The following is a 27,707-nucleotide window of genomic DNA, read 5'->3' on the forward strand; positions in this document are numbered from 1 at the left end:
TACTCTGATACCTAAACCACAAAAAGACCCAACAAAGATAGAAAACTTCAGACCAATATCCCTTATGAATATTGATGCAAAAATCCTCAATAAAGTTCTTGCTAACCGAATCCAAGAACACATCAAAACAATCATCCATCCTGACCAAGTAGGTTTCATCTCAGGGATGCAGGGATGGTTCAATATACGGAAATCCATCAACGTAATCCAGTATATAAACAAACTCAAAGACAAAAACCACATGGTCATCTCGTTAGATGCGGAAAAAGCATTTGACAAGATCCAAAACCCATTCATGATAAAAGTCTTGGAAAGATCAGGAATTCAAGGCCCATACCTAAACATGATAAAAGCAATCTACAGCAAACCAGTAGCCAACATCAAAGTAAATGTTGAGAAGCTTGAAGCAATCCCTCTAAAATCAGGGACTAGACAAGGCTGTCCACTTTCTCCATACCTATTCAACATAGTACTTGAAGTCCTAGCCAGAGCAATTCGACAACAAAAGGAGATCAAAGGGATACAAATTGGAAAAGATGAAGTCAAAATATCACTTTTTGCAGATGATATGATAGTATATATAAGTGACCCTAAAAATTCCACCAGAGAACTCCTAAGCCTGATAAACAGCTTCGGTGAAGTAGCTGGATATAAAATTAACTCAAACAAATCAATGGCCTTTCTCTACACAAAGAATAAACAGGCTGAGAAAGAAATTAGGGAAACAACACCCTTCTCAATAGTCACAAATAATATAAAATATCTTGGCGTGACTCTAACTAAGGAAGTGAAAGATCTGTATAATAAAAACTTCAAGTCTCTGAAGAAAGAAATTAAAGAAGATCTCAGAAGATGGAAAGATCTCCCATGCTCATGGATTGGCAGGATCAACATTTTAAAAATGGCTATCTTGCCAAAAGCAATCTACAGATTCAATGCAATCCCCATCAAAATTCCAACTCAATTCTTCAACGAATTAGAAAGTGCAATCTGCAAATTCATCTGGAATAACAAAAAACCTAGGATAGCAAAAACTCTTCTCAAGGATAAAAGAACCTCTGGTGGAATCACCATGCCGGACCTAAAGCTTTACTACACAGCAATTGTGATTAAAAACTGCGTGGTACTGGTATAGTGACAGACAAGTAGACCAACGGAATAGAATTGAAGACCCAGAAATGAACCCACACACCTATGGTCACTTGATCTTCGACAAGGGAGCTAAAACCATCCAGTGGAAGAAAGACAGCATTTTCAACAAATGGTGCTGGCACAACTGGTTGTTAACATGTAGAAGAATGCGAATCGATCTATTCCTATCTCCTTGTACTAAGGTCAAGTCTAAGTGGATCAAGGAACTTCACATAAAACCAGAGACACTGAAACTTATAGAGGAGAAAGTGGGGAAAAGCCTTGAAGATATGGGCACAGGGGAACTCTCATTTCTAAACAGTTAATCTCCATTTGAAAAGGCATCCACATTCATGAGGGAAACCTTATGAAATCTCGAAGCACAAATTGCACTTCACACAATAATAGTGGAAGACTTCAATACCCAACCCTCATCAAAAGACAGATCATGGAAACATAAACTAAAAGGAAGTTATGAAAAAAACCAATGGATTTTTCAGATCTGTATAGAACACTTTTATCCTAAAACAAAAGGATATACATTCTTCTCAGCACCTCATGGTACCTTCCTCAAAATTGAACATATTATTTGTCACAGAACAAGCCTCAACTAATACAAGAAGATTGAAATTATGCCATGCATCCTATCAGATCACCAGGGACTAAGGTTGATCTTCAATAACAACATAAATAATAGAAAGGCCACATATATTTTGAAACATGATTATATGAAGAATGATTACTTCAGTTGGAATCTAGGCAAGCAGTAAGTGCATACTTCATTTACATATTTTACTTTGTCATGTGAGACAAAGCATTATAGAGATGCTGGGTTGTAGATCATGATAGCACGTGTATTCTGGCTATCCATGTCTAAGGGATAACCAAAATTTATTTTATATTTAACTGCTGGTTATTTCCCTAATTCTCCTTATTTTATGTGCACCTTGGTTTTTTTTGGGGGAGGGTGTCAATATTTCTGGATAGATTCTGAATGAATAACTGACGGTACAGACCTTGCTACTAGAAAGACTCCCTTATTTTGCCAATTTCTAACTTATTGTTTCATGAGATGTCCCTGAGGAAAATAGTAATAAATATTGCTTTTGGTTTATTTCATAGAGACTAAAACAAAGTTGTCTTTATTATTCTGCTAATGTGTCTTTTGTCAACATGGATGTCTAATTCCTCCATATCAGCCTTTTGGATATTTGCTATTACTTTCAGTAACATGTATGAAGAAGATACACAGATTTTGTTCAGATAATCTATCATAATTTTGAATTTTTCATTGTCTATGAATCCTGTAGCTGAAGGCAAGACTGGGAGAAGTATTAACTCACAAGGATAATTTTCTCTTTCTTTGACATTCTATTTCAACATATTTTTGTATTAACAATGTCATAAACCTATGCTAAGTTATTAGAAATGTAAGAAGCATCTTCCTATTTAAGCAGATAATTTGTTATTTTGTTACAAGAGAAGATGCCCATACAAGCTATGACTTATGATTTCAGTATTTGTGTGCCAGAAAAAAAACATTGTCTGTGATATCTGATAAAAGTTCAGAGAGAACTACTATGGGCATAAATTTATCAATGTCAATTACAGATTTCAAAAATTTATTCTCATTATTATGGTATATTTTAAACCTGCTATTGTTATTCAACATTTAAATTTATTTCTCCTCTTTTCTTAATAGTATTAAATGTATATGGATTTTGATGAAATATATATGATAGATATTTTGTGATATATCTTTTTCAATGGAGTCACTGTATTTGAGATTTCAGTTTTTTGTTTTGTTTTGTTTTGTTTTCTGAGACAGGGTTTCTCTGTGTAGCCCTGGCTGTCCTGGAACTCACTCTGTAGACCAGGATGGACTTGAACTCAGAAATCTGCCTGCCTCTGCTTCCCAAGAGCTGGGATTAAAGGCATGTGCCACCACTGGAGATTTCAGTTGATGAATTTGTGTTAATTTCTACTGCAATAATGTAGAAAATTTATCAAAAATGACATTTTAACATTTTAGTAAAATCTTGTTTCAAAATGGCATCATATATGTGTGTATATATATAAATATATATACATACTTATACATAAATACGTCTGTGTGTGTATGAGATAGAGAGAGAGAGAGAGAGAGAGAGAGAGAGAGAGATTAGTACAATGAAGTTGAGGCTATTAATTAAATGTTCCATTCACTTTTGAATAGAATATGTAAGAATATAATCAAAATGTAGATGATAAATATTTGTGAGTTATGACTAGATTCAAGAAAACATTTAGAGAAATGGGTAGAGTTGTGTGTTACTATGATAGCGAAAATAATTATTAAATAATAAAAGTCAATGTCCATTGTGAGGAGCCGCCCTCACAGTTGCTGTTACAAGATGGCACTGACATCCGTTGCTCGTAAGTGTGCACAGGCATTAGGGTATCTTTCCATTACCTGAGCCCTGCCTCTCTCGTGGCGTTAACTGACTGATAGTGAGCAGCCAATTCAGGTGGTGCACGTCTCCAACCGTTTTTCACCTTTTTTGCAGCCTATAAAAGGGAAGGGTTTTCTGCTCTCTGGGTCTCCTCTCCTGAAGCTGATCATCTATCTCTTGAGATGTATTAAAGCTTTACTGTAGAAGGCTGCGAGTGGCCTGCGTGCGTTTTCGCTGGTGAGACGGTAGCATGGGTCATCTGGTGCCGGAAACCTGGGATTAACATCGTTGGCATCGAGGAGAACCCCCAGAGACGGGGTGGGTTCAGAACTTCAGGGAAAAGGTAAGTTTGGAGAGATATATCTGATCGTGAAACTCTTATCCCTTTTGATTTTGGTCTCAATCTAGATGCACCCTAAGAAGGGGCGGTAGAAGCTCTAGTCTTGGTTGCTGTCCATCGAGGATAGGGCTGAAATTTGCTGTCCATTGAGACTGGTGCTGAAATTTGCTGTCCATAGAGGCTGGTGCTGAAATTTGCTGTCCATAGAGGCTGGTGCTGAAATTTTATTTCTGTCCATCGAGGCTGGTGCTGCTGTCCATCGAGGCTGGTGCTGCTGTCCATCGAGGCTGGTGCTGAAATTTTTATTCTGTCCATCGAGGCTGGTGCTGCTGTCCATCGAGGCTGGTGCTGAAAATTTTATTCTGTCCATCGAAGCTGGTGTTGAAATTTTTATTCTGTCCATCGAGGCTGGTGTTGAAATTTGAGGTGTGGTCAGTCCGATGTAGATAAGTGGCAGCACCGAGGTATCTTGTAAGCCTCCCGTAGATAAGGGAGCAGAGCACAATATTTACTTTCGGCTTTGCTTAAGGAGTACCATAAATCGGGCATAGATCAGCCTCAGGCAGTCACTCTATCATGGGCTCTTCACAGTCAGTGATCACCGCGTTACAGGCAGTGCTAAAGCAACATGATATGCAGGTTGCCTCCCGTACGCTGCAGAATTTTGTTAAGGAAGTGGATCGCGTTGCTCCCTGGTATGCCTGTTCGGGGTCTATAACTGTAGCCTCATGGAATAAGCTAGGAAGGGACCTTGACCATAAGCATAAAGAGGGAGACTTACGCCTGGGCACCAAGGCAATTTGGAAGCTGATAAAAAACTGTCTAGAGGATGAAACCTGCCGACCCGCCATTTTGGAGGGACAGGGAACACTAGAAGAGGTTCAGGACAGTATGTTAGAAACCGAACGGAGCGAGAGAATAAGAGCTCGAAAAAAGAAAGGCACGTCTAAGAAAAAGGGACCTCCCCAGGATGCAGAAGGAAGAGGAGAGAGAAAGAAGGGCAGTGAAACTGAGTCCTCTACTAAGAAAAAGCCTTATACTAATTTTTATCCTATCCATGACTTGGAGGCCTTAGAGATTGATAGTTCAGGGTCCGAACATCTAGACGCCAGTGAGGAGGCTGAATTAGAGGAGGAGGCAGCGAAATATAAAGAACAAAGATATAACCCTGACCAATGGTCGCAATCAGGAAGTAATAAAAAGGGTAGCATACCAGCTACTGTGTCCACAGCGTGACTGCTTTATGAATTGCGGTATAGCACTAACTCTATTTTTCCTCAGGAAGAGTTAAAAAAGATACAGATGGCATTTCCAGTCTTTGATACTGGGGAGGCAGGGTGTATGCATGCCCCAGTGGACTATAAACAATTTAAAGAACTTGCTGAATCTGTCCGTAATTATGGGGTCAGTGCCAATTTTACTCTGGTTCAGGTTGAGAGATTCGCCAATATGGCCATGACCCCATCAGATTGGCAAATGATAGCAAAGGCTACACTCCTTAATATGGGACAATATATGGAATAGAAAGCTCTATGGTATGATGCGGCCCAAAATCAGGCCAGGGCCAATACCACAGCAGTTGATGACAACCAGAGACAATGGACCTTTGAATTGTTGACCGGCCAAGGGCAGTATGCCACTAATCAAATTAACTATCCTTGGGGGGCATACGCCCAGATAGGGGCACCTGTGGTCAAGGCTTGGAAGGCACTTACAAGAAAAGGGGAGGCTGGGGGTCACCTTACAAAGATTGTTCAGGGCCCCCAGGAACCATTCTCTGATTTTGTGGCAAGAATGACTGAGGCCGCAGCTCAGGTCTTTGGCGACCCCAAGCAAGCCATGCCTTTAATTGAACAGCTCATTTATGAGCAAGCCACCCAAGAGTGCAGGGCGGCTATCACGCCAAGAAAAAACAAAGGGTTACAAAACGGGCTTAAGATATGTAGGGAGCTAGGAGGCCCTCTCACCAACAGGAGACTAGCCGTGGCTATATTGCAATCTCAGAGGCGTCCTAATGTCAACAAACAAAAGGCGTGTTTTAATTGTGGGAAAGCTGGACATTTGAAGAGAGATTGCCCTGTACCTGAACGTGCAAGAGGAGCTGTTCTCTGCTCCCACTGCCGAAAGGGCTATCACAAGGCTAGTGAATGCCACTCTTTCAGAGATGTAAAAGGAAGACTCCTGCCCCCGATAGCTGAAGTTAATCCCTCACAGTCAAAAAACGGGGTGCTGGGCCCCCGATCCCAGGACCCTCACAAATATAGGAGCCACTTTGTCAGAATCCAGAGCAGGACAGAGGAGATAACACCCAACAAGTTACAGGAGAGGACTTGCGCGCCACCTCCAGTTTCTTACTCATGCCCCAAATGAATGCGCAACCAATCCCCATTAAGTCTCCTGGACCCTTACCCCCTCGGACTATGGGTCTCATTATTGGGCGAGGACCTCTCACTTTACAAGGCCTTGTGGTTCATCGTGGGGTAGTGGACCACCAACACCTGCAAGACATTCAAGTCCTTTGCTCCTGCCCCCAAGGTATTTTTTTCATTAGCCCAGGAGATAGAATTGCACAATTAATATTCTTGCCCAGCCCTGATAAGGATGAAGATAACACAAAAGAATTGAGAGGTATGGGTTCTTCTGGCCCCGATTCAGCCTATCTAGTTATGCCTTTGAATGCCAGGCCTACTCTACATCTTTTTATTAATGACAAAGATTTTGAGAGGATTGTGGACACCGGGGCAGATAATAGTATCATTTCATCTTACTGGTGGCCCAAGAGCTGGCCTGTTACAAAATCTTCTCATTCTTTACAAGGTCTGGGCTATCAATCTTGCCCAGCTATTAGTTCATCCACCTTGACATGGCAAACCTCAAAAGGAGAGAGGGGCCTGTTTACTCCATATGTGCTCCCACTGCTGATAAACCTATGGGGCAGAGATGTGCTTTCTGAGATGGGAATCACATTAACCAATGAATACTCAGTTCAGACCACTAATATTATGAAGAAGATGGGGTACACAAAGGGAAAGGGATTGGGAAGCAAAGAACAAGGTAGACTTGAGCCCGTCTCCTACAACGGTAACCCAGGTAGATGGGGCTTGGGTTTTTCCTAGGGGCTGTTGGGGTTACAAGACCCATCCCCTGGGTAAGAGTGGAACCCGTGTGGGTCTCCCAATGGCCGCTATCCTCTGAAAAATTGGAGGCAGTCAACGAGCTAGTTACAGCACAGGTGCAGCTCGGACATTTGGAACCTTCCATATCCCTGTGGAATACTCCAATTTTTGCCATAAAAAAGAAATCAGGCAAATGGAGGTTACTTCATGACCTTCGAGCAATTAATGCACAAATGAACCTTTTCGGCTCAATCCAGCGGGGTTTACCTCTGTTATCTGCCCTGCCTAAGCAATGGAAAATTGTCATTTTAGACATTAAAGACTGTTTCTTTTCCATCCCTTTGTGTCACCAAGATCGACCAAGATTTGCTTTTACAATTCCAGCCCTTAATCATATGGAGCCTGATAAGAGGTTCCAGTGGAAAGTCCTTCCTCAGGGCATGGCAAATAGCCCCACTATGTGCCAGCTTTTTGTACAGGCAGCATTAGAACCTGTGAGACAATATTTTCCCTCCTTACTGTTATTGCATTATATGGATGATATTCTTTTGTACCATAAAGATATGCATTTACAAAAATCCTATTCATTTTTGATAAAAATGTTAACCCAATGGGGACTGCAGATAGTTGCAGAAAAGGTTCAGGACAAATTGACAATCATAATCCTAGACATCCAATTTTACAATTTGCCCTAAATCAGGCCATAGTGTTTCCACAGGTGACAGCAAAAAACCCGCTTCCAGAAGGAATCATAGTGTATACAGATGGGTCAAAAACTGGTGTAGGCGCTTATGTGACCAATAACAAAAGAGTGCCTAAACAATATAATGAAACTACACCTCCGATTGTGGAATGTTTGGTGGTTTTGGAGGTCCTTACGGCCTTACCGAGACCGCTTAACATTGTGTCAGATTCCTCCTATGTGGCCAATGCAGTTAACCTTCTAGAGGCTGCTAGGGTAATAAAATCATCCAGTAAAGTCGCTGATATTTCTCAAAAAATACAGGCTGTTTTACTACATAGGAGATTTCCTGTTTATATCACCCATGTCAGAGCACATTCGGGTCTCCCTGGGCCCATATCCAGAGGCAATGATTTCGCAGACCGAGCCACCAGGGTTGTGGCTGCTGCCCTTTCATCCCAAGTGGATGCTGCAAGAAATTTTCACAAACAATTCCATCTGACGGCTGAAACCTTGCACCATCGCTTTGCATTGACCAGAAAAGAGGCTAGGGAAATAGTTACTCAGTGTCAAAACTGTTGCCAGTTCTTGCCAGTGCCACATGTGGGGGTTAACCTACAGGGGATTCAACTACTACAAGTCTGGCAGATGGATGTAACACACATTTCCTTCTTTAGGAGGCTTCAATACCTGCATGTTTCTGTGGATACTTGTTCTGGTATCATTTTTGCCTCGCCTCTTACGGGGGAAAAGGCCTCACATGTAATTCAACATTACCTTGAAGCCTGGAGTGCTTGGGGACAACCCAAAATTCTTAAAACAGATAATGGACCGGCCAACACCTCTCAAAAATTTCGACAGTTCTGTCGCCAGATGAATGTAACTCATTTAACTGGTTTGCCATACAACCCTCAGGGACAAGGCATTGTGGAACGGGCCCACCACACTCTTAAATCTTACCTAATCAAACAGAAAGGGGGAGTCGACGAGGCTCTGCCCTTAACACCGAGAGTGGCCATCTCTATGGCACTCTTTACTCTTAATTTTTTGAATCTTGATGAACAAGGCCACACTGCTGCTGATCGTCACTGTTTAGAACCAAACAGACCTAGAGAAATGATCAAATGGAAAGATGTCTTAACTGGAAAATGGAGAGGCCCGGATCCTATTTTAATAAGATCCAGGGGAGCTATTTGTGTTTTTCCACAAGAAGAAGACAATCCTCTTTGGGTTCCAGAACACCTCACCCAAAGGATCTCCCCTTCAGAAGATGTGGACAAAAGAAGGAACACTGAAACAACGATGGATACTGACCCTTTTACTGGAGATCCTGGTTCCTAGTATATCAGGGAAATTGTGTTGGGGTATTATGTCCACCTTTCCCCTGCCAATGCCTGTCAGGCACAATGCACAAGTGTTTCATGCACAGTGCACAAGTGTTTCCACGTTTCTTTACTAGTGATAGGGAGCTGGGACTTGCCTTTTTACCATTAGATGGGCAAATTCAGGCTCTGATGGAAAATAGAAATTTTCCCTCAAAGGAAGCCTGTGCTTTGTCATGATCTCTGACTTGAAAAAAACCAAAGCCAGTGTATATCCTTATATAGTGTTTGGCCCCCTTTCTGTGGGTGGTAAGTAAAAAAGTTTAAATAGTAATCAATTCGAGTTAGATTACTTGCTTAATGAATGTTTCTATGCCCTGTGTTGGGATGCTACTAAGTATCCCTTTGCTTTGGTTACTCGCATGCCTAAATTTGTTCCAGTTCCTGTGGAAGCCCCTAGCAGTTTAAGCTTATTTAAAGAAAAGAGAGATTTTGGAATCTCTGCTATTATAGTTGGCTTGGTAGCAACAGCAACAATAGCTGCCTCTATCACTGCTTCGACCCTTGCCTTCTCTGCTACGGTTCAGACAACACAAACCATCAATGACCTTTTGGCAAGAGTGATATCGGCCCTGGACAGGAAGGCCATGGCCAACTCCCAGATATAGGGAGGCCTCATGTTGGTAAACCAACGGATCAATCTGGTCCAAGAGCAGGTGGATGTCCTGTGGCAAATGGCTCAGCTGAGTTGCGAACATAAGCTGCCTAGCCTCTGTATCACCTCAGTATAATTTGAGAATTTTACAAGAGCAACTAACCTGTCAAAGGCTTTGTCTCGTTATTTGTTACAGAATTGGACCATAGAATTTGAACAGACACTCCGGGAGCTGAGGATTGCTGTCTTACAAGTCAATTTGACACATTTTGACCTGTCATTGATGGAAGGATTTTCTACCAGGATTTCTGCAGCATTCTCCTACTTCAAGGAATGGGTGGGGGTGGATTTGTTTGGAGTGGCTGTGTGCGGTGGAGTACTGCTCCTACTATGGATGATCTGCAAACTTAAAGTCCAAACAAGGAGGGACAGGATGGTAGTAACCCAGGCGCTTGTTGCTTTGGAGCACGGTGCCTCCCCCCAAAATACGATTATCAATGCTTAAGCAATAGGTCGATGGCCGCTCAGCTCTTGCACCCCATGAGGCTAGTCTCATTGCACGGGATAGAGTGGGTGTGCTTCAGCAGCCCGGGAGAGTTGTATGGCTAAGCACTGCAGTAGAAAGGCTCTGCAGCATAAGATGAGCCTATTCTAGGGATACATGTCATCTTGTATGAAGGTTGAGTTTCCAAGTGTCCTTCCCCCAGGAAAAACGACATGGGAGCGGACCAAGACCCCTCCGGGTGAGGAGCCTGGGAGGAGGTTTTGTGTAAAGCCCCTATGCTTGCACACTGGGGATTTGACCTCTGTCTCCACTCTCAGTACTGGGTGGCCTGTTGCTTCTAAAATAAAAGAAAAGGGGGATATGTGAGGAGCTGCCCTCACAGTTGCCGTTACAAGATGGCGCTGACATCCATTGCTCGTAAGTGTGCACAGGCGTCAGGGTATCTTTTCATTACCTGAGCCTTGCCTCTCTCATGGCATTAACTGACTGATAGTGAGCAGCCAATCCGGGTGTGCACGTCTCCAACCGTTTTTCGCAGCCTATAAAACGGAAGGGTTTTCTGCTCTCTGGGTCTCCTCTCCTGAAGTTGATCATCTATCTCTTGAGATGTATTAAAGCTTTACTGCAGAAGGATCCGAGTGGCCTGCGAGCATTTTTGCTGGCGAGAAGGTAGCGTGGGACAGTTCATGGTAAAATATGGGACTGTGAAGATGAAAAAGAATTCCAAATGATCAGATATAGATAAAACAAATGTAGATGAACTTGAGTTGTTTGAAATAAAAAATCTTCAGAAAAAAATCTGCATATCTCTAATGACCCTTTGATAAACTAGATATAATTTCAGATAAACCTTGCCATATATGTCTAGGAAATGATATTTGTAATTCATTTATTCAATTTCAAATTTTGCTAGCTAATTAGACAAAATGTCCGAGTGTGGTTTTCAAAGTATGGGGAGTTTTATGTGCAGCACTCTAAGAATTTAAACTGCATATATTTTCACTATATGTCTTTTCCCAGGGTACACAAGGAGAGAAGTCTAGACAAATGATTTTTTGTTTGTTTGTTTGTTTTTTTGTTTTCAAAATTTTATTAGATATTTTCTTCATTTATATTTCAAATGCTACCATCAAAGTCCCTATACAATTCCCCTGGCCTGCTCCCCTACCCACCCACTCCTACTTCTTGGCCCTGGCATCCCTCTGTACTGGGGTATATAAAATTTGCAAGACCAAGGGGCTTCTCTTCGCAAAATGGCCAGCTACGCCATCTTCTGCTACATATGCATCTAGAGACAGAAGCTCTGGGGGGACTGATTAGTTCATATTGTTGTTCCTCCTATAGGGTGACAGACACCTTCAGCTCCTTGGGTACTATATCTAGCTCCTCCATTGGGGGCCCTGTGTTCCATCCAATAGATGAATGTGGGCATCCATTTCTGTATTTGCCAGGCACTGGCATAGCCTCACAAGAGACAGCTATATCAGGGTCCTTTCAGCAAAATCTTGCTGGCATATGCAATAGTGTATGTGTTTGGTGGCTGATTATGGGATGGAATCCTGGGTGGAGAAGTCTCTGGATGGTCCATCCTTTTGTCTAATCTCCAAAATTTACCTCTGAAACTCCTTCCATGGGTATTTTGTTCCCTATTCTAAGGAGGAATGAAATATCCATGCTTTGGTCTTCTTTTTCTTGATTTTCTCGTGTATTGCAAATAGTATCTTGGGTATTCTAAATTTCTGGGTTAATATCCACTTATCAGTGAGTGCATATCAAGTGATTTCTTTTGTGATTGTGTTAACTCACTCAAGATGATATCCTCCAAATACATCCACTCGCCTAATATTTTCATAAATTCAATGTTTTTAATAGCTGAGTACTACTCCTTTGTGTAAATGTACCACATTTTCTGTATCCATTCCTCTCTTGAAGGTACATTTGGGGTCTTTCCAACTTCTGGCTATTATAAATAAGGCTGCTGTGAAAATAGTGGAGCATGTGTCCTTATAACCAGTTGGAAAATCTTCTAGGTGTATGCCCAGGAGAGTCATCACTGGGACTTCTAGTAGTCCTATGTCCAATTTCCTGAGGAACCACCAGACTGATTTCCAGAGTGGTTGTACAGGCTTACAATCCCACCAGAAATGGAAAATTGTTCCTCTTTCTCCACATCCTTGAAAGCATCTTCTGTCATGTGAGTTTTTTTATCATAGCCATTCTGACTGGTATGAGGTAGAATCACAGGGTTGTTTTGATTTTCATTTCCCTGATGATTAAGGATGTTGAAGATTTTTTTCAGGTGCTTCTCAGCCCTTTGGTATTCCTCAGTTGAGAATTCTTTGTTTAGCTCTGTACCCCATTTTTTAAAGGGGTTATTTGCATTTTTGGAGTCCAGTTTCTTGGGTTCTTAGTATATTTTGGATATTAGTCCACTATCAGATTTAGGGTTGGTATAAATCCTTTCCTAATCTGTTGGTGGCCTTTTTGTCTCATTGACAGTATCTTTTGCCTTACAGAAGCTTTGCAATTTTATGAGGTCACTATTGTCGATTCTTGATCTTACAGCACAAGCCATTGCTGTTCTATTTAGGAATGTTTCCGCTGTGCCCCTATCTTCGAGGCTTTTCCCCACTTTCTCCTCTATAATTTCAGTGTCTCTAGATTTATTTAGAGTTTTTTGATCCACTAAGACTTGAGCTTTGTACAAGGAGATAAGAATGGATCAATTAGCATTTTTCTACATGATAACTGCCAGTTGAATCAGCTCCATTTGTTGAAAAAGCTGTCTTTTTTCCACTGGATGGTTTTTGCTCCCTTGTCAAGGATCAAGTGACCATAGGTGTGTGGGTTCATTTCTGGGTCTTCAATTCTATTCCATTGATCTTCCTGTCTGTTGCTGTACCAGAACCATACAGTTTTTATCAAAATTGCTCTATAATACAACTTGAGGTCAGGCATGGTGATTCCACCAGAGGTTCTTTTATTTTTGAGAAGAGTTTTTGCTATCCTAGGTTTTTTGTTTTTTGTTTTTTTTTTTTTTGTTATTCCAGATGAATTTGCAAATTTCCCTTTGCAACTCAATGAAGAATTAATTTGGAATTTTGATCGGATTTCATTCAATCTGTAGATTGCCTTCTGCATGATAGCCATTTTTACTATATTAATCCTGCCAATCCATGAGCATAGGGAATTTTTTCATTTTCTGAGATATTCCTCAATTTCTTTCTTCAGAGACTTGGAGTTCTTATCATACAGATATTTTACTTTCTAAGTTAGTGTCACACCAAGGTATATTATATTATTTGTGACTTTTGTGAAGGGTGTTGTTTCCCTAGTTTCTTTCTTTTTCTGTTTATCCTTTGTATAGCAAAAGCCACTGATTTTTTTTTATTTAATTTTATATCCAGCTACTGCACTGAAGCTGTTTATCAGGTTTAGGTGTTCTCTGGTGGCATATTTAAGGTCATTTATATAAACAATCGTATCATCTGCAAATAGTGTTATTTTGACTTCTTCCTTCTAATTTGTATCCCCTTGATCTCCTTTTCTTTCTCTAATTGCTCTGGCTAGGACATCAAATACTAAATTTAATAAGTAGGGAGAATGTGGGCAACCTTGTCTAGTCCCAGATTTTAGTGGGATTGCTTCAAGATTCTCTCCATTTAGTTTGATGTTGGGTACTGGTTTGCTGTATATTGCTTTTATTATGTTTAGATATGGGCCTTGAATCCCTGTTCTTTCCATGACTTTTATCATGAAGGGGTGTTGGATTTTGTTCAATGCTTTCTGAGCAACTAACTAGATGATCATGTGACTTTTGTCTTTGAGTTTGTTTATATATTGGATTATGTAGATGGATTTCCATATATTAAAACATCCCTGCATCCCTGGGATGAAGACTACATGCTCATGGTAGATGATGATTTTATGTGTTCTTGGATACGGTTTGCAAGGATTTTATTGAGTATTTTTGCATTGATATTCATAAGGGAAATTGGTCTGTAATTCTCTTTCTCTGTTGGATCTTTGTGTGATTTCGGTATCAGAGTAATTGTGGCTTCATAGAATGAATTGGGTAGTATACCTTCTCTTTCTATTTGTGAAATAGTTTGAAGAGAACTGGAAATTGGTCTTCTTTGATGGTCTGATAGAACTCTGCACTAAACCCATCTGGACTTGCGTATTTTTTTGGATGGAAGACTCTTAATGACTGCTCCTATATCTTTAGGGGAAATGGGACTGTTTAGATCATTAATCTTATCCGATTTAACCTTGGTACCTGGGATCTGTCCAGGAAATTGTCCATTTCATCCATGTTTTCCAGTTTTGTTTTGTTTTTGTTTTTGAGTATAGCCTTTTGTAGTAGAATCTGATGATATTTTTGATCTCCTCAGGTTCTGTTGTTATGTCTTCTTTTTCATTTTTGATTTTGTTAATTAGGATACTGTTCCTGTGCCCTCTAGTTAGTCTGGCTAAGGGTATAGCTATCTTGTTTATTTTCTAAAAACAACAACAACAACAAAACAAAAAAAAAACCAGCTCCTTGTTGGTTGATCCTTTGAATAGTTCTTTTTGTTGTCACTTGATTGATTTCAACACTAAGTTTATTTCTTTCTGTCCACTCCTCTTGGGTGAATTTGCTTCCTTTTGTTCTACAGCTTCTGGTGTGCTGTCATGCTGGTAGTGTATACTTTCTGTAGTTTTTTTTTTTGTTTGTTTTGTTTTGTTTTTTTGTTTTTTTTTTTTGTTTTTTTTGATACTCAGGGCTTTGAGTTTTCCTCTTAGGATTGCTTTCATTGTGTCCCATCAGTTTGGGTATGTTGTGGTTTAATTTTCATTAAACTCTAAAAAGTCTTTAATTTCTTTCTTTATTTCTTCCCTTAAAAAAGGTATCATTGAGTTGAGTATCGTTCCGTTTCCACATGAATGTTTGCTTTCTATTATTTATGCTGTTATTGAAAATCATCCTTAGTTCGTGGTGAATATATATGATGCATGGGATCATTTCAATATTTTTTTTTTGTCTGTTGAGGCATGTTTTGTTACAATTATATGGCCCATTTTGGAGGAGGAACCAATGAAGTGCTGAGAAGAAGGTATATCCTTTTGTTTTAGAATAAAATGTTTTGTAAATATCTGTTGAATTCATTTGTTTCATAACTTCTGTTAGTGTCCATGTGTCCCATGTGTCGCTGTCTGGTTTCTGTTTCCAGGATCTGTCCATTGGAGAGAGAGGGCTGTTGGAGTTTCCCACTATTATTTGGTTAGATGCAATGTTTACTTGAGCTTTACTAAAGTTTCTTTAATGAATGTGGAGGCCCTTGCATTTGGAGCATAGATATTCAGAATTGAGAGGTCATCTTGGTAGAATTTACATTTCACGAGTATGAAGTTCCCCTCTTTTTGTTTTGATAACTTTGGGTTAGAAGTCAAATTTATTTGATATTATAATGGCTACTCCACCCTTTTTCTTTGGACCATTTACTTGGAAAATTGTTTTCCAGCCTTTTACTCTGAAGTAGTGTCTTTCTCTGTTCCCGAGGTGGGTTTCCTGTAAGCAGCAAAATGTTGGGCTCTGTTTGTGTAGTCAGTCTATTAGTCTATATCTTTTTATTGGGAGAATTATGTCTATTGATGTTAAGAGAAATTAAAGAAAAGTAATTGTTGCTTCCTGTTATTTTTGGTGTTAAAGCTGGGATTCTGTTATTGTATCTGTCTTCTTTTAGGTTTGTGAAGGATTAATTTCTTGCATTTTCTAGGGTGTAGTTCCCATCCTTATGTTCAAATTTTCCCTTTATTATCATTTGAAAGGCTGGATTTGTGGAAACATATTGTGTGAATTTGGTTTTGTCATGGAATACTTTGGTTTCTCCATCTATGGTAATTGAGAGTTTTTCTGAATATAGTAGTCTAGCATTTGTGATCTATTTGCTTCTGCATAACATCTGTCCAGGATCTTCTGGCTTTTATAGTTCCTGGTGAGAAGTCTGGGGTAATTCTAATAGGCCTGCCTTTATATGTTACTTGACCTTTTCCCCTTACTGCTTTTAATATTCTATGTTTATTTAGTGCATTTGTTGTTCTGATTATTATGTGTGGGGAGGAATTTCTTTTCTGGTCCAGTCTATTTGGAGTTCTGTTGGGTTCTTGTATGTTCATGGACATCTCTTTCTTTATGTTTGGGAAGTTTTCTTCTATAATTTTGTTGACAATATTTGCTGGCCCTTTAAGTTGAAAATCCTCATTCTCATTTACTCCTATTATCCATAGATTTGGTCTTCTCATTGTGTCCTGGATTTCCTGGATGTTTTGAGTTAGAATCTTTTTGCATTTTGCACTTTCTTTGATTGTTGTGTCCATGTTCTCTATTGAATCTTCTGCATCTTAGATTCTCTCTTCCATCACTTGTATTCTCTTGCTAATGCTCATATCTATGGCTCCTGATCACTTTACTAGGGTTTCTATCTCCAGAGTTTAAACAAATATTTTGATTTCTACTTACTTACCATTAATAAGGAAAATATTAAGACAATAAACACCTATCTAGATTTAAACAACAAAAAGTATTGTTTTATGTAGAAAGTACCTTATAGATGAATACATATCTCACATTTTTAGGTTTTCTATGGTCATGATCATTTATATCTATATCTTCTATCTCTATCTCTATCTCTATCTATCTGGCTATCTAGCTATCTAGTAATTTTTTTGTTTATATCTTCTTATGAAGCCTTGGATATTACATAACAGGTTTGTTTCCAAAGCAACATATGTTTCTTATAAAATATTGTGCCTATCTACCAGACTTGGACCGTTACTGTCCATCTGCAGATTCCTGAATTAAGTCAAGATCGGTTAATTTAAGGAAATACTATCTCACTCTCAGTGAGACAAAGGAGGTTAAAAGGCACAGAAAGGACCTATGTTTATTCTGTTCTACCAAAAATAAATACACAGAAATATTTTGTGACAAATAAAACTACTTTATTATAAATGAGAATGGGAGACAGCAGTATTATCAATGTTATACCAGAAGAAATAATTTACTTGTACTTGTATAGAGAATCACTAGAAATTGGATATAATTGTAATAATGAGATGAAGAATAAATACTTTCTAACATGTCTAGATGTTTCTGAAGCACACTTGTATCTTACAGAGATTCCTCTGCATTCCATCATATTCATATTGTTGCCTATGTTCTATATCATTCAGCTTTACTATGGTACTTTTCATCTTTTTCAGAGGGATAAAGAACAATTTCCTCATCTTTACCAGATATTTCCCAAGGACACATCTCTACTACTAGCCATGGTGTACCTAGAGATTAACTTTAGATGGAACTAGATTGGAGTGACCATTAGAGGTCATGACCATGGATTTAAATTCCTTTCTGAATTGTGGGGAGAAATGAAAAGAAGTATTGTTTATTTATCAGGTGGGATTATTATCCAAAATGATAAGTGAATATTCTTTAAAGTGCATCATATATATTATTAACAAATCACTAAGTCAGCAGCAAAAGTTGTGAGTGAGTGTGTGTGTGTTATGGAGACAAAGATTCTAATTTACAGTTTAACTTCATTCTGTGGAAATATGAATGCATTTGGACAACCTGGGTAAGTGTGTCACAATTTGATATGATCACAATTACAGGAGATTTTTTTACTATACTGCTCTCCTAGAACATTCATTTTTGCACACTGGGAACTTGAAATATATAGCTTTGAACAATGTATTCAAATAGTACACCCTTCAAACTACAGTAGTGAATTTTCCCTTGACAAACTATGGTGTACATATTTTAGATGTTTTTTTTGCCACCATGTAATTGTAAGAAGATGAAGAATGGTCCTACTAAAACTGTATTTAAATGGTTATTCATGACACCACTTGGAATGTTCATGAGTGATATATGTTATAATTTATACAATGATATGTATGCTGTGGCCTACCCACTCCATGAGATCCCTCTGTAACAAACTGATACATGGTCGAAGAATGCCGGGAAGGAACTGGAATTTGACTCTTGGAAGGTAATGATTCTTACATTAAATGGCATTTATAGGGTTTGTGTTGTTTAATAGACCATATAGTCTAAAGCCATGCAAATAAGTAATTTCTTCCATAAATAGTTCTGTATTATTGCAGAGGTGGTAGATCATGTCAGTTTCATGAATTATGACACAGCCAATACTTGTATGCAAGTCAGTATTCAAATCCTGTCCCGAGCTTGTGCCTCGACAGCAAGAACACCCTCGGACAACCCAATTCTTCTGCAGCAAGCTTTATTGCTTCATTAGGAGGAAGACCCCGAACCCAACCCCGGAAAAATGATGCTGCTTATATACACCTTGGAGAGGCATGACAGCACCTTATTTGTTGCTTGCCCATTGCCTCATTGCTACACCCCGGGATGGGCAATGACTTGGCACGAAATCACTCTTGCACCTGTGCACATTGCTTGTTTGCCAGTTAGGCACAGCAGAAGCCAGCACCATCTTGTAATGGCAATTGCTCATGGCTCTCCACATCTCCCACTTTTTGTTTTATTAAAATGAGGCTGGAATAGATCTGTGCAATTATGTCCATCTGCTGTTGCTCCTGTCTTAGGTCGTTCCTCTAATGTCACAGCCTTTTCCGTCATAGGATAACCCTATCGCCACCTGGCCCTGTGTCTTAGGTTGATCTGTGCATGAGGAAAGTTGCCTGTCCCTGGATATTGCAGTGCTATGTGACAGTAACTATTAAATGACCTAGGGCAAACTCTACAAAAGAGGCCAGGCAAAAAATAAAGAACTCAAATGCCGACTAATTCTTGAGCATAGATAACCAGATTTCGGGGGAGGCTCCTTGTTCAATGGCCACAAGTGCTTGAGCAATGACGACCTTTTCACGTGTTTGTTGGGCTCTGAGCTTGCAAACCAACCAGAGCATGAACACAAGCCCACAGCAGATGGCAGCACCAAATAAAACTACACCCACCATTCCTTAAAGTATGAAAATGCAGAGGTAAGCCAAGAGGTGAAGTCTCCAAGGGTCACTGGTTTCACTCTGGTTCCACTAAGGTCCAGGATCTGTATCTGCAGCTTCGTCTGCAACCTTTCCCACTCCTGCAACCAGTTCCCCTTCAGATAATTTGATAAATCTGTACCTTTAATGAAAGAATTTTTAATATACCTAATGGGAGTAATGCAAACATGTGGGGTTGATGCCACACAACTCATTTGTATGGCATCCATCATCTGTTCTATGTTATGTTGTAAAATATCTACTCTTTGATTCACTAATATTAAGCCTGAGGCGATATGAGAATACACCCTTTGCAGGTTAAGCAATGCCTCAGACGTTTTTTTCTGCTATCTGACTTATGGAGTCAGCAGTATTAACTTGATTGGCCATAGCAATTCCTGTGGTAACTGCTGATGCCATGGACACTGCAATGGCAGTAACAATGGCATCTGTGATTCCACTTGGACAACTGGTGTCTTAGTCAGGGTTTCTATTCCTGCACAAACATCATGAACAAGAAGCAAGTTGGGGAGGAAAGGGTTTATTCGGCTTACACTTCCATGCTGCTATTCATCACCAAAGTAAGTCAGGACTGGAACTCAAGCAGGTCAGGAAGCAGGAGCTGATGCAGAGGCCATGGAGAGATGTTCTTTACTAGCTTGCCTCCCCTGGCTTGCTCAGCCTGCTCTCTTATAGAACCCAAGACTACCAGCCCAGAGATGGTCCAACCCACAAGAGGCCTTTCCCCCTTGATCACTAATTGAGAAAATGCCTTACACTTGGATCTCATGGAGGCATTTGCTCAACTGAAGCTCCTTTCTCTGTGATAACTCCAGCTGTGTCAAGTTGACACAAAACTAGCCAGTACAACTGGATTCTTCTGCAGCAAGCTTTATTGCTTCATTAGGAGGAAGACCCCGAACCCAACCCCGGAAAATGGTGCTGCTTATATACACCTTGGAGTGGCGTGTCAGCACCTTATTTGTTGCTTGCCCATCGCCTGATTGCTACACCCCGGGATAGGCAGTGACTTGGCACGAATTCACTTCTGCACCTGCGCACATTGCTTGTTTACCAGTTAGGCACAGCAGAAGCCAGCGCCATCTTGTAATGGAGACTGCTCACAGCTCTCCACAAAATCCCAAGTCATGAATTTTTGTTCAGACATTTAAACCACAATTGTGTCTCATGTAGTAAATTTCTCTCATGAAATTCTTAAACAACAATAAGTTAAGGACTTGTTTTTTACATTCCTTAACTGTTGCTGATCAATTTACTAAATATATCCCATATAATATCAAGTACTTTAGAATTAATTTCACTTATTAAGAATATCTATTACATTGCTAGTGATCAAATAACATTATAGTCACAAAAATGTAGAGAATATATCAATACAAGCTGAATATAAAATTTAGGAGAATACATTGTAGATTATAAATTTCAGCAAGAAAATTGTAAACATAGTGGAATTTTACATCAACATGAAATTTATTATTTGTTTATTCTAGCGAATATTTATGGTAAAGTTAATATTTTGGAAAGGATGATAATAAAATGGGACCATTCTAAATGTTATACTTTCTCTTCTAATGTTTAAACATAGTTGATAAGGAAAAAAAACCCTAATGTGCTCTAGATGCTCTCTTTTCTGAATAATTTATATTTTTTAAATCTGCTGGAGACCTAGTCAACATGACTCAGAATTTAAGACAGGATACCATGTATGACCTTTCTTTATTGTGGTTTTTCTAGGAGATTATGGACTTCGAATGAAAATAGGAAGAAATTCAGGTCATTTTCCAAGTGATCAACAGGTATATATGTCTAGGGAATTGAAGGAATGGGCCACAGATATAGGTCAGGTAATTTAGTCTTAATTCTAATTCTTCACATAGAGTACAGTTACCTAAAATATCCTCTTCTTTTATTTTGCTCTGGATTAAATATTTGATATTTCTTCATTTATTCACTTAATTCACACTGCCCTAGATATCCTCTATTTCTTACTCTTGCACTCTTTTTTGATCTATCTTTTTTATTAGATATTTTATTTACATTTCAAATGTTATCCCCTTTCCTGGTTTCCCCTCTGAAAAAACCCATTATCCTTTCCCTAGGACCCATGCTCACCAACCTACCCACTCCTGATTCCTGGCCCTGACATTCCCCCTAAACTGGGGCATAGAACCTTCATAGTACCAAGGGCTTCTCCTCCCATTGATGGACAACTAATCCATCCTCTGCTATATATGTAGCTAGACAAATGAGTCCTACCATGTGTTTTCTTTGGTAGTTTAGTCCCAGGGAGCTCTGGCGGTACTGGTTAGTTCATATTGTTTTTTCTCCTAAGGGGATTAAAAACCCTTCAGCTCCTTGGGTACTTTTTCTAATTCCCTCATCGGGACCAAGTACTCCATTGTGTAAATATACCACATATCTATCCATTCCTCTGTTGATGGACGTCTGGGTTCTTTCAGTCTTCTAGCTATTATGAATAAGGCTACTATGAACATAGTGGAGCATGTGTCTTCATGACATATTGCAACGTTTTCTGAGTATATGCACAGGAGTGGTATTGCTGGGTCTTGGGTAGTACTGTGCCCAATATTCTGTTGAACTGTCAAACTGATTTCCAGAGTTGTTGTACCAGCTCACAGTTCAACGAGTAATGGATGAGTGTTCCTCTTTCTCCACATCCTTGCGAGCTTCTTCTGTCACATGAGGTTTTGATCATAGCCATTCTGACTTGTGTGAGGTGAAATCTTAGGATTGTTTTGATTTGCATTTCTCTTATGAATAAGGATGTTGAATCTTTTTAGGTGCTTCTCGGCCATTCCCTATTCCTGAGTTGAGAGCTATTTGTTTAGCATTGTATCCCATTTTCATAGGGTTATTCGTTTTTTTGGAATATATTTTTTTGAGTTTTTTGTATACATAGGATATTAGGCTCTATCAGATTTAAGATTGGTAAAGATCTTTTCCCAATCTGCTGGTTGCTGTTTTGTCTTATTGACAGTGTTCTTTGTTTTTAAAAAGCTTTGCGATTTTATGAGGTCCCATTTGTCGATCCTTGATCATATAGCACAAGCCATTATTGTTCTTTTCAGGAATTTTTCCCCTGTACCCATATCTTCAAGGCACTTCCCAACATTCTCCTCTATAAGTTTCAGTATCTTTAGTTTATTTGGAATCCCTTTTTCAACTTAGACTTGAACTTTGTACAAGGAGATAAAAATGGATCAATTTGAAATCATCTACATGCTAACTGCCAGTTGAACCAACACCAGTTGTTGAAAATGCTGTCTTTTTTCCACTGATTGGTTTTAGCTCCTTTGCAAAAGATCAAGTGACCATAGGTGGGTGGGTTTACTTCTGAGGTCAATTCTATTCCATTGATCTACCTGTATGACACTATACCAGTGCCATGCAACTTTTATCACAAATGTGATGTAGTGCAGCTTGAGGTCAGGGCTGGTGATTCCACCAGAGGTTCTTTTAGTGTTGAGAATAGCTCTTGATGTTTCGTAAAATATAAATCATCATATATTCATACATTTAATCTGTAAAAACAAAACAGTAAAATGTAATACCATACATACATGTTGAAAGAGGACTTTCAGTGGATATCTGTTGTGTGAAACACTGTTATTTAAGATATTGTCTTATTTTGATAGTGCATCTTATTCTTCACAAATTCTACCCTCAGTATGTAGTATGACTTGCATACCAGGACTCAGAAAATCCTCTCAGGAAGCAAAGGCTCTCTGCTATTTTGTTTGCAACACCTTTCCAGAAAAAGAAATTACCAACATGACAATTAAGTTTGTTTTTTTCATCAAGACAGTCACATTCATATTGATTTAATTCTCCCATATTTACATAATTCTCCAAAGACCTTTGTGGAAAGGAAAAGATATATCATGTTAAGTAGAAAAAAGCATCAGAAATATTGTTATTCAAAATAATAAACTCTCTTACACTTGAACTATATTTTGTCTCATTATTCTAAAATCCCAGAACATAATATTTTTACTGAATATTTCTTCTGAGTAGTAATGATTACTACATTATGACATGTTTTTTGCTTTTCAATATTATTAAAATGTGAACACTGTGCCTTTTTCAATACTTTACCTTTTATTCACTTTGTATTCTAATCATAGTCCCCATCCCTCACTTCTGCCAGTCCCATACTTACAAATTCATCCCCCTAATATATTCTCCCCTTCCCATCAAAGAATGACAGCATCTCCTTGGAAACTTCTCCACCCTGGTTCATATGTTTCCATCAGGACTAGCACTGAGTCCCAATGAGTCAGCAAAAGTAGGGGAAACATATCCAATGGAAGGTACATAATTGGAGATTGAAGCCAATCCGATTGTTAAAGACCTACATGAATAACAAGGTATACATTTTCTATTTATGTGTAGGGAGCATAATTCCATCCTCAGCATGCTCCCAAGTTGGTGTTCTAGTATTTATGAGTCCTTAGAGGCCCAGGTTATTTGACTCTGTAGGTGTTCTTGTTGTGTCCTTGAAACTTCTATCTCACCTACTTCTATTCAGAACTTTCTAAAATTCTCCCTAAAGTCATCCTGATATTTGGCTGTGGGAGTCTGCTTCTATTACCATCTGCTGCTGTAAGAAGCCTCTCAGTAGGTAGTTATGCTATGTTCCTGTTTGCAAGCACAACAAAATAGCATTAATAGTGGCAGGATTTTGCTCCATCACAGAAGTTGGGAAATCCCACAGACACTGCTCCATCTTTATTCCTGCACATAAGCATGACAAATATTTGATTAAAGGTTCCCTGGGTGGATTTATGTTCCCTTCCTTCCTCTAGATGTTGTGCCTATATATAGGTAATTGAGTTTCTATAACCTATTAAGTTTCTATACCCTATTGTGCTTAAAATCTCAGCTAGAGTCATCATTGTATATTCCCTATATACTCACACTTTCCAGGCCTCCAGCTAGGCCCACAGCAGCCCCTCATCAATTTTCATTCTCACTCCCAGACCTCTCTGACCCTTTTTTCCATACTTTCTCACCATCTCTCTTTCCCCTACTCCATCTCCTACACAGTTCTTTTTCTCAATTGACTTCCTAAGGCTACTCATTTGCACCTCATGTGTAATATTTGTACATCCTCATTTGGAACTGCCTTATTACCTAGTTTCTTTGGGTCAGTGGATTGTAGCATGTTTATGCTGAAATTTATGGATAATGTCTACTTATAAATGATTACATAATATACATATCTCTTTTGACCCAGGTCTATCTCTCTGAGGATGATATATTCAAATTCTTTGCCTTTGCTTGCATATTCTCTCTCTCTCTCTCTCTCTCTCTCTCTCTCTCTCTCTCTATATATATATATATATATATATATATATATATGGATCCCATTTGTTTGATGTTCTGTAAGCTTCTTGTATGTTTATGGGCATCTCATTCTCTAAATTAGGGAAGTTTATATATATATATATAATATATAAACTTCCCTAATTTAGAGAATGAGATGTATATGTATGTATATGTATGTATATATATATATATATATATATATATATAATTTTGTTGAAGATGTTTGCTGGCCCTTTGATTTTGGAATCTTAACTCTCTTCTACACCTCTTATTTGCTCTTTTACCTTTAATATTCTAATTTTTTCTTCTATATACTTGGTGTATTGATTATTATGTGAAATTGTACTTTCTTTTCTGATCTGATACATTTGCTGTCGTGCATGTTTCTTGTGATTTTAGCTGTGTCTTCTTTTTAGGTATGGAAGTAAATTCTAAGATTTTGGTAAAATTATTTTCTTGGATTTTCAGCTGGTATGCTCCATTCTTTATACCTAATTTTCATAATCTAGATGTTTCATAGTGGTCTATATGTCCTATTTTCTCTCATGGAGATTTATATTTAATCTTTTCCTTGACTGCTGTATCAATTTCTTCTAGTAGTCACTTCAATGTCTGAGATTCTCTCTTCTACCTTTTGTATTTTATTGGCAAAGCTTGTCTTATTTGTGTTCTCCATTTTTATTATTCCAGATATATCCTTAGATTGTGTTTTCTTTACTGTTTTTTTTTCTTTTTACAGACCTGAAAAACATTCATTTGTTTCCTTCAATAGTTTGTTATTCTATGCTCTTCTTTTGTAGACTTATTTATTTCCTCCTATTATTTCTGTTTTATTGGCTTTCATTGATAATTTTCTTAATTTTCTGGTTTGTTTCTGTTGATGTGAATTTCTTCAAGTGATTTTTTGTTTAACGTTTTTGTTTTTGTTTTAATTTTTTTTCAAAGACCATACTAATCATCATATTTATGCTAACGTCTATGGACATTTTTTGTACTTTATGTTAAATGATGAGGACATGCCAAGGTAGGAGGCACATTGCTCTGGATGTTATTATTTTTTGACATCTAATTATTTAAATTTTTGCTGATTTTAGGTCTACCAGTTGACTCTGGGTTTTGTCTTGGTTGAGTGTGATTTTACTCCATGGCTTTTGATTCACCTCTTTATTTTTAGAGTGTATGGTGGCTGAATTTTGCCTGCTGTACTTGTGTGTTCATGGGCAAGGGTGGCTAGATTTGGTTGCTGTTTAATGGAAGGCCAGTGTGATGATCTGTTAGAACCACAGGAGGCATGGACTGCTTTGAAATAAAGCTGCTCTAGTTATTTTGTTACAATACTGAGACCTGACAATTACTTATGAGGTAATATAGAGGGTGGCTAGGTTCTAGAGACAACCAACAGGTTCTTCTGGTAAGCAGGGCAAGTAATTGACCAGGGAATTTTTCTTCTTTTTATAATTTATAAAGGCTTGATATATATATATATATATATGTGTGTGTGTGTGTGTATAAAATATTCTATATAAAATAATCAGTAACTATAATATATACGAATAAATTTATATATATATAATACATATATATGTATATTATACTACCTGATTTTAATTTTTTAATTATTTTATTTTTTATTACATATACATTTCAAATATTATCCCTTTTCCTAGTTCCTCCCCACTGAAAATCCCCTAACCATTCCCTATCCCTCTGCTGCCCAACCTAACCACTCCTGCTTCTTGGCCTGGTCTTTCCCCTATACTGGGGAATAGAACATTTACAAAAAATAGGGCCTGTCCAGCCATTGACAACCATCCTCTGCTACATATACAGGTAGAGCCATGAGTTCCAATATGTGTTTTCTTTGATAGGTGTTTAACTTCCAGGGAGATCTGGCAATACTGGCTAGTTCATATTGTTGTTCCTCCTATGGGGCTGCAAACCCCTTCAGCTCCTTGGGTACTATCTCCAGCAACACCATTGGGGACACTGTGCTCCATCCAATGGATGGCTGTGAGTAACCACTTCTGTGTTTGTCAGGCACATATAGAGCATCTCAGGAGACAACTTTATCAGGCTCCTGTCATCAAGCTCTTGTTGGCATCTGCAATAGTGTCTAAGTTTGGTGGTTGTTTATGTGATGGATCCTAAGGTGAGGCAGTCTCTGTTTGGTGTATGCTCCTAATTTTGTCTCTGTAACTCTTTCTGTGGGTATTTTGTTCTCCCTTCTAAGAAGGATCAAAGTATCTACAGGTTGGTATTCCTTCTTGAGTTTCATGTGTTTTGCAAATTCTATCATGGGTATTATCAGCTGCTGAGCTAATATCGTATCAGCAACTGAATATCATGTGTGTTCTTTTTTGTTTTGTTTGCCTGACTTAAGATTATATTCTTCGGATCTTTCCATTTGTCTAAGAATTTTATGAATTCATTGTTTTTAATAGCTAAGTAGAAATCAATTGTATAAATGTACCACATTTTTTTTCTATCCATTCCTGTGTTTACAGACATCTAGGTTATTTGTATTTTCAGGTAAATATAAATAAGGCTGCTATGAACATAATGAAGCATGTGTTCTTATTACCTGTTGAAGCATCTTCTGGGTATATGCCCAGGAGTCGTATTTCTAGATATTCTGGTATTAATTTGCCCTATTTTTTTTTTTTTTTTGTGGAACTGCCAAACTGATTTCCAGTGTGGTTGTACTACCTTGCAATCCCAACAGCAATTGAGGAAAGTTTCCCTTTCTCCACATCCTCACCAGCATCTGCAATCACATGAGTTTTTAAACTTAGACATTCTGTCTGCTGCAAGGTTAAATGTCAGCATTGTTTTGATTTGCATTTCCCTGATGACTAAGGATGTTGACCTTTTTTGTTTTGTTTTTGTTTTGTTTGTTTGTTTGCTTGCTTCTCATCCATTTGGTATTCCTCAGTTGAGAAATCTTTTTAAATTTGTACCCCATTTTCCATATTTTAATAGGGTTGTTTGGTTTTCTCGAGTGTAACTTCTTGCATTCTTGGTGAACAGGGGAAGGGGGGAGGGATAGGTGGATTTCAGAGGGGAAACTAGAAAAAGGAAAGTCATTTGAAATGTAAATAAGGAAACTATCTAATTAAAGAAACAAATAAAAATAACAAAATAA

General features: G+C 38.5%; 2 pseudogenes; one reads left to right on the forward strand and one right to left on the reverse strand.

Moving 5' to 3' along the window:
• LOC147002943 (vomeronasal type-2 receptor 116-like) overlaps positions 1 to 27,707 on the reverse strand; it is a 438,646-nt pseudogene that overhangs the window by 119,397 nt on the left and 291,542 nt on the right.
• LOC147002944 (vomeronasal type-2 receptor 116-like) overlaps positions 17,183 to 27,707 on the forward strand; it is a 41,563-nt pseudogene continuing 31,038 nt past the window's right edge.

Source organism: Mus caroli, unplaced genomic scaffold, assembly GCF_978045245.1.
Source record: "Mus caroli unplaced genomic scaffold, Mus_caroli_1 scaffold_8, whole genome shotgun sequence".
Taxonomy (NCBI): Eukaryota; Metazoa; Chordata; class Mammalia; order Rodentia; family Muridae; genus Mus; species Mus caroli.